Source organism: Siniperca chuatsi, linkage group LG5 (genome assembly GCF_020085105.1).
Source record: "Siniperca chuatsi isolate FFG_IHB_CAS linkage group LG5, ASM2008510v1, whole genome shotgun sequence".
NCBI lineage: Eukaryota > Metazoa > Chordata > Actinopteri > Centrarchiformes > Sinipercidae > Siniperca > Siniperca chuatsi.
Window position 1 is genome coordinate 32074921 of NC_058046.1, and position 8957 is coordinate 32083877.

At 39.8% G+C, this 8957-nt stretch overlaps 1 long non-coding RNA gene across 1 annotated transcript; it reads left to right on the forward strand.

The window, feature by feature from the left end:
* The first annotated feature begins 1125 nt into the window (after nt 1-1125).
* Nucleotides 1126-6574, forward strand: LOC122876560. Its single transcript, XR_006378089.1, has 2 exons — nt 1126-1584; nt 2213-6574. It is a non-coding gene; the product is annotated as an uncharacterized LOC122876560 (long non-coding RNA).
* The last annotated feature ends 2383 nt before the right edge of the window (nt 6575-8957 follow it).

The window sequence follows — 8957 nt, forward strand, 5'->3', positions numbered from 1 at the left end:
CATACGTTTTTGCTGAGGACTGGTTTCTTTTCAGAGACTAAATCTGTAAAGAGCTAAACAGTTCAAGGGGCTGATACACTGCACAGTGGAATGGAGTGGTACCTGAGGAGACCTACCGAGTAAAGACGGAGATGTCCGTTAAGGACCCGGAATCCTACATTCTTGTCTGACAACTCTGTTTTGCACTTACGGACTGGTATCCTTGATGAAGACAAACAGTGCCCTATGACTCCTGAAGAAGGGTCTGTCTTACAACTGGCTTATACAGTGGGATGACTGGGAGAGATGTTTCCTTCCTCATCAATGCCATATTCAGATGGTACAACACTCCCAAGCAAGGCCACAATGTCAAAAAAATACATTTTGATCAAATGAGCAGAATTTTGATCATGATTAAGAGAGTCGTTCTCACACACAAACAAATCAAAATAAAAGATAAAACAAATCAGAAGATTTTGGTAACACTTTATAATAACCATCATTAATTTAATCAATGGTAACTCGATAGTTAATTAAACTTTATTTAATAGTAATTTCACTGTTGACAAACAATTAAATGATAATTAATGTTTAGTAATTATTAGCAATGCTATAATTAATGTTATTTATCAGTAGTATATTAATGTAATTTATAAATCATATATTGTATCATAGCTGATAAGAGACAATAACAATTACATTCTGATTACATTAGCATTACAAAAAATTTATAACATGATTAATTATCATTTCATTGTTTGTTAACAGTGAAATAATTATTAATAAAGTTTAATTAACTATCAATTTATCATTTATTAATGATGGTTTTTATAAAAATGTGTCTTCAGAAGTGATTTAAAACAGGGGATCTGTGGGTGAAATAAAAGACTTAACCGTGACTATATTTCTCAGATGAGAAAAACAACAACTTTGTTTACATGGGGTTTGAAACACAAGTCCATAATTTCATGCAATAAATAAATCAATTATTGATAATAATGATTGGATGTAAAGTTAAAGTCTAAATCTCAAGTATAATATATAATGAACATAGGCTACTGAACAGGTTGGAGCCTCTACTGCATTAGTCCATTGTTTATATTTTCACGTTTCCGTCCCGGAACTAATGGTCTCTGTGTGCAGTACCACTACGACGGAATTAGTTGATGGACTGTGTACGTCCCAATGGAGCGGATGGCTCCTGAGGCTCTGCTATATTGCATTCAAAGTTACAATTATTGACGTCTGAAGCCAAAGCAGACAGTCAAAAGGACTTTGAAAAGACCGTTTCAAAGACCCGACCTGTGTCTGTGTTGTGAAGAGCTCCAGTGAGAACTCGGCTGCTCGACACAGGTAGGAGAGACGACGACACCGCAGCGGGTGACGACGCGCAGCAGAAACAACACATCAGATAAGCAAAGCCCACGAAGCAACGGTGGTTAGACTGTAGAAAGTGCAACATTTCAGGCCAAAGCCAAGAAGTGCTCTACCACAACCTTCAAGTTAAAGTGGTGTGAGAAGTGGTCCAACTTGGAAATTGCAAGGACTCAAGTCTATTAACGTTGCATACTGTGCTTAGCCTACATGTTTGGGGATACATCTAAGGTATCAGTGTTCATGATTATTACATGTCATAAGGTTTAAAGAAGAAAGGCCCACCCCTTAAGCAAAACGCAATTTACCCCATAAGCAAGCGAACAAGTTTTTAGTAAAGGTTAAAGAAAAGGACATTATTATAAGTTGAACATAAGATTTGTACAATTTTAAATTGAAGGGTAACTTCACTGATGTGAAAACCTTTGTTATGTAATGGGTGGTCATTTAATGCCTTTCTATGCATAGTCCCTCTGCAATTTAGATTTATACTTGCATATTTGTGCCAAAGTAATTTCCAATCTTCTTATTTTTGTTTTGAAATTGAAGTCAACTTGAAGTCTAGATAAGTTTAAATGCTGTTACAGTTATCTTGATGCAATATTGTAGTCTATATTAGTCTATAGAAATTAGGCTTCCCACACAGTCTTCACACAGTTGTCAAGGAATTCATAAAATTATTAACAACCTTTCTGGTTACTCACATTTTAAGCATACTGTAGCTTCCATTTGCACATAGCCTAATAGAAATCCAATTCAAGCTCAACAGTTACACATGTTCCATAGCCATTCAAGTTATCTCTAAATGTCCAACATAAGCACTGCCGTAAAAATGTCAAATCACCTGCTCATCCCGAAGCTACAGACATTGGAGTTGCAGAAGAAGTGGAAAGGCTACGAAGAAGTGAAAGAACCTGAACCCTAACAGAAAAGGGAAGAGAACATCAAGAAGAATGGCTGAAGAGTGTACAATGTCGTCATCTATGAGAAGTGGAGGTATCAGGCAAGGAAATATTGACTGATGAGGCCTCCAAGGACGAATTGAGAACATGAAAAGCACCTGTTCTGATGTAAAGGCTGAAGATAAACAACAGCACATTGAACTGTAAATTTGAATCTGAGAACCTAACCAGACAGCAAGCAATGCAAGACAAGCGTAGAAAGTTCAAACGCCTAGAAGAAGTGAAGTTGAACGCTGCAAGAGCTTGAGTAAAGGTCTACAATCAAGTCAAAGAAAATTGACTGAAGCAATTGACTTGCTGCATGATGTTGAACCAGCAGGAGAACTTCAAGTTCTTAACCTCACAAGTCCCCCATTAAGTCCTCAATCTCTGCTAGTCGCAACCCAAGCCCCTCGTGCCTCAAGTCCCCCATTCATTCCTCAATCTCTACCAATTACAAGTCAAGCTAGTCCCTGAAGCCTGTCATTGTTACCTCAAGCTCCACCAACTTCAGTGCTCATGCCTCAAGTGCAGATCAGCTCTGATTTGGTCAACATGCTAGACTATGTCTTCCAACACACTGGAGATCCAAATTCAAAGACTGGCGACTATCTTTCAAAGCATTAATAAACAGGAAAAACATTCCAAAGACAGAAAAACTGTATTACCTAAGAAAGTACTTAGATGGTGCCACAAAGAAAGCCGTTAAGGTATCTTAAAAAGTTAAAAGAAAAGAACACACATAAAACAGAATAGGGTACATGACTCAAGCACAAAAACATTCAGAAAAGAGATGGCTCTTCAGCTGTGACTTAAAACATCCAAGGGAGTTTGCTGACCTGACTCCCAGGGAGAGAGTGTTCCACAGCCTAGGACCCAGAACAGCTAATGTACAGTCCCCTCGTGTTTTCAGTCGTGAATGAGGTACAACTAGCAGGGCTTGTTCAGTTCCTAGGATTTTGGAGAAACGTTTTGTATTTGTAGCCAATAAAGCAAGGTGTTTGAGGATGTTAGAAGAGACCTGATTTGGGGCAAAAACCAGAACTTTAGTTTTACTGTGATTTAGTTGAAGAAAATTATAAGACATCCAGTTACTAATCTCGGCCAGACACGTGGGCATAGTAGTTACATTTGAAAGATCACTGGGCCTAATGGATAAGTAGAGTTGTGTGTCATCAGTGTTGCACTGATAAAACACACAGCCAGATTGACTTATCAAATACCCTAAGGGGAGCATATATAATGAAAATAAAATGGGTCCTAGAATTGATCCCTGAGGCACCCCACAAGTCAAAGGAGCACAGGTAGAACCTTGAAAATGTCCGGTTGGATAAATAAGAAAACTTGAGTGCTACATTAGATATCCCAACCCATTTTTCCAGCCGATCAATTAGAGTAGCATGGTCAATAGTGTCAAAGGCTGCAGACAAATCTAAGAGAACTAAAATTGCAACTTCACCGTGGTTCAACTGCAGTGTCATTTGTGACCCTTAGCAGAGCTGTCTCAGTGCTGCATTTGTGACGAAAGCCTGATTGGTATTAATCAAATATGTCATTTTGTTCCACCAGTTCCAGAAGTTGCTTGCAGACCATTTTTTTTCTAAAATCTTGTAATGTGGTGGTATGCTAGGATCTAGGTGCAATTTCTTTTTTTTTTTTTTAGAAGCGGTTCAACTTCAGCCATTTTAAAGGATTCTGGAACATAGCCTGATGCAAGTGACTGGTTCATTATAGCAAGTAGAGACGGTCCAGTTATGCTGATGGCGTCTTTAAGGAGTCTGGGAGGCACAATGTCAAGGGGACACATGGAGGACTGAGTGTTAACAGTATTAATCAAATCCCTGAGGGAGAAAATTGATCTATTAGGATGGGACAGTTGTGAGACAGCTCAGTACGAGGGCATGGGGGGCTGGGTGACACGATAGAAGTTCTCATTCTGTTGATTCTATTTAAGAGGCAGTCAAGAGATTTAAAAATATACCTACGATTGTGTTTGTTTGTGGTGATGAGATTATTGAAATAAGCAGTTTGTGCATCCTTAATCTTTTGATTCAGCAAAATCATCAAGTCTTTCATTTGATTATAATAGACAAGCAGTTGTGTGGTTTTCCACCTGTGCTCTGCTTGTCTACATTGTCTTTTCACAGAGCAAATGTCATCATTTAGCCATGGAGAAGAATTGGTCTTAGAAACTGATTTGGTCGTAAGGGGGGTAGCAGCTTCTAGAGCAGACGCACATATTTCATTAAAGTAGTTCACCATGTCATCAATATGTGAAAAGGATAATACTCATTGATCTAACACAGGAAAAAGTGGTAGAAAATGTGGCTATAGACCGACTGTTAAAGTAGCAACATTTTACAGTGTGCTTCTGGCCTAAAATGGTGGTATCAAACAAAATACATTTATGATCAGAGATAAAATCATCCAATTTTGGAGAACTAAGTGTCATGCCTAAGGTGAACACTAGGTCAAGTGTATGGCCATGGTCATGGGTGGGACCCTTTAAATGTTAAATAAAAAAATAAAAAAAATTGACTAGAAATAGGCCTAAGCACACAAAGACTAATTTACACTAATAAAATCACTTGCTGTGGCATTTTTTGCATCATCAACATGGAAATTAAAATCACCAACCATAATCACTTGGCAGCAGCAATAAAATCAGAAAACTCAGAGAAAAGTTTTTAAGTTTTGGTGGATGGTAAATAACAAAGCAACATACAGGATTTGTGCAGCAGATAAGTAACATGAGAGCCCCAAAGCTGGTAATTTTTTTAACAGTAAGAAGAAAACATTTAAGCGATTGCAATTTTTAAAAAAACACAGCTAGGCCACCACCATGGCCACTTAGACTAGGGGAGTTAAAATAGCTCAAATTTGAGGGACATAGCTCTAAAAGTTGACTACATTCTCCTTCCTTCAGCCATGTTTCAGTAAAAACACAAAAAAAAGAAAAAAGCAATTTCTGGGACAAAATGAGATGTTTAAGATGCATGTTTTATTAGAGAGGGACCTAACATTTAACAGACCAAATTTTATACAGGGGACTTTAACATCAGGAATGTTGAGGAACAGATAAAAATTTTTGGCCTAACCAGATTAAAATTGATTTTGCGTGGTGGTCTGTTATTGATTATAACACAGATAATAAAGAGGCTCTCGGGATTGTCACAAAAAGTATTTGGACTGTAGGGGAGCCGGTGGTACAGACAGGTGAAGAGGTCACTGGGGAGGAAGAGGAGCAATTAGTGACTGGTGTGTAGACCTGAGCAGTTGTGGAGTAGTGGTCAGTCTTTGGCATGAAGCTGTAGTAACTGCATGGAAAATGTTTTCTGAAAGTACTTTTGTGCCATGGAGGCTGGGGTGAATACCATCTCTGCTAAAAAGGGAGGATCGTTCCCAAAAAAGGTTACAATTGTCTTTAAAAAACACATTGTGAGATGGACAGCCATGTGTGGAGAGAGAGCAGTCGGCTAAAACATCCGATGCCCCTGCCTAATGGGAATAGGGCCTGAGATGACAGTTTTTGAGTTCGTTAAAAACTTGTTTTAAAACTTCAGACTGCTGCATGTGGGTGTTTACTGAGAAGACACGGGATCTGCTGCATGACGTCTACAATTTTCGCACCTGGTAGGCAGTGGGTCACTGCAGATTTTCATTTAACATGTCTTAAGACGAAATCACCGATGATCAGGGACGTAATGTGCAGTGCAGGCTTGCAGTGATGAGATGTGGACACAGCCTGGGGAGCAATGTGTTCTTCTGACAGAGTGGATGGAGAAGGGTGGACAGAGTGGTGGGCAGAAGCCTGCTGCGTCGCTGGTGTAAAAAGCGGTATGGAGCGGCGAGCCCTATAGCCTCAGACATGGCTGGTGGAGGGATCGGAGGTGACAGTGAGCTGAGGGGTCAGCTGATGGGAAAGCAGGGGAGGTGGAGAAAAAGGCCGGAACGAGGAGGGAAGTCCTGCAGGTCGTATATATTTTCCAGCTGGACGTTATAGTGAGGAGGTGCAGGAGGAGAGCGCCTCCCTCTCCCGCTGCAACTGGAGCTGACCAGGTCTTTAGGCTTAGCCCGAGCCATAACCAGGAGTCATCGGGGACAGTGACTGGAGGAGGTGGATCAGCAGCAGGAGAGAGAGCAATGGTACCCAGCTGATACAGTGGTGAATGAGAGGGAAAATGAACTGAACGATTATCCTCACAATATACTCAATACAAGCGCTCAAGAGTGTGGAAAGTAAGCATCCACAAAGCCAAACCATTCAAGCAAAGACGCTGCCCACAAACACAACACAGAGCAGCATCCCATCATGCGTCTTCTGCAAAAGAATAGGACATGTCCTTGCAAAGTGCAGAAGGTTTGGTGAAAGGACAGTTAAAGATCGTGTCAAGTTTGTGCATGCAGAGAAGCTTTGCTTTGGATATTTGAAGACACTCAAGAAGGTGTGATATCAAAAGTGCATGTGAAAGGTGTCAAAAGAGACACCCGACATGTCTGCATGAAGACAAGTTCAAGGAACATCAAAGGTCGACACCACCAAAAGGAGACAACGACTCAAAGGACAAAGCAGACACCAAAGAAATAGCTGCAACAGCAACTATCAACAGAGTCATACAAGAAGGCCTAAGCACACAAATGTACTCAATCATACCATTCTGGGTCTCATCCACAAAACAGCCAGATCAAGAAGTTATTGTCTACGTGCTCCTAGACACACAAAACAATACGACTTTTATCCTAGATGAAGTGACCTCAACACAAACAAAGAAAATGTCAGTTTGCGGCTATCCACAATGTCTACAAGGTCAACAGTCATACCCTGTCAGAAACTACAAAACAAATCTACAAGTGAGAGGATACAACTTAGAGAAAAGGATTCCATTGCCATCACTTTTCACATGAGAGTTTATTCCAGCAGACAGGTCGCACCTTCTAACTTCTGAAACGGCTTATCTGGAACAATTGGCAGACAAGTTTCCACCACCACTGGACTGCGAAGTAGGCCTTCTGATTGGTTATAACTGTCAACAAGCCCTTCTTCCAAGGGAGATCCTGTCCGGTGAAGAAAACCATCCTTATGCACAGTGAACTGATCTGGAACATCCAAAGAGCTGCAGGCCTCATTTGCCTCAGTTAAGGTCAGTGTTCTTGACTCCACCAAAAGAAAGAGCCTGGGCAAAAATGGCCTGTATGGCAGAGTTCCAAGATGAAAACCACTGCTGAGCAAAAAGAACATTAAGGCTCGTCTCATTTTTGCACAAAACATCTTGATGATCCCCAAGACTTTTGGGAAAATAGTCTGTGGACTGACAAGACAAAAGTTGAACTTTTTGGAAGGTGTGTGTCCAGAACATCATACCAACAGTAAAATATGGTGGTGGTAGTGTGATGGTCTGGGGCTGTTTTGCTGCTTCAGGACCTAGAAGACTTGCTGTGATAAATGGAACCATGAATTCTGCTGTCTACCAAAAACTCCTGAAGGAGAATGTCCGGCCATCTGTTCGTGACCTCAAGCTGAAGCAAACTTGGGTTCTGCAGCAGGACAATGATCCAAAACACACCAGCAAGTCCACCTCTGAATGGCTGAAGAAGAACAAAATGAAGACTTTGGAGTGGCCAAATCAAAGTCCTGACCTGATCCTATTGAGATGCTGTGGCATGACCTTAAAAAGGCAGTTCATGCCTTGTGGCTGAATTACAACAATTCTGCAAAAATGAGTGGGCCAAAATTCCTCCACAGCGCTGTAAAAGACTCATTGCAAGTTATCGCAAATGCTTGATTGCAGTTGTTGCTGCTAAGGGTGGCCCAACCAGTTATTAGGTTTAGGTGGCAATCACTAGTTCACACAGGGCCATGTAGGTTTGGATTTTGTTTTCCCTTAATAATAACAACCTTCATTTAAAAACTGCATTTTGTGTTTACTTGCGTTATCTTTGACTAATATTTAAATTTGTTTGATGATCTGAAACATTTAAGTGTGACAAACAAAAAAATAAGAAATCAGGAAGGGGGCAAACACTTTTTCACAGAAGTGGACGACTACGCTGTTTCTCACTACAAAATTAAAGCAGATAACCCAACAAAGAGGAGACTAAATATGGAAGACCATAGATCAAAAATCTCTACATATTTGGAGTAGAAAAACCTGTTTAGAACAATGGAAAATGCATCCAGTGGTCTCTGACAGACATATGGCAGATAACTGAGATGAGATGATACAAACGGTTACAGATGTAAAAGCAAGTGTTTTCCTTTGAGTGACAATGAATTCAACATGGGACAGGTGGCTTGTTTTTTTACTTTTAGTATTGAAATGTGTGTAACAACATTGAATAGATAAGAACATGTGAATGTTGATAATGTAATGATGCATCTAGTTTAATCTTTGTTTAGTAAAAAGGCATATAGTGATTTTTTTTTTTTAAAGCCGTCTAGCACAGTAGCTTTTATTAACCATTTTGTACATTTGTTGGCAGGACTTTTGTTAATACCCAAGGAATGTTTTTCTTTTAAAGATGTAAGTATGTGTCATAAATAAAATTCTTAAACACTGACAGTCAGTGTTTATTTTTAAGACAATCATCATGGAGGAGGTTATGAAAAGGTATACTATGTGCCAGAAAATATAGGTGGATAAGGTGTTAAACAAAAACTTAAAC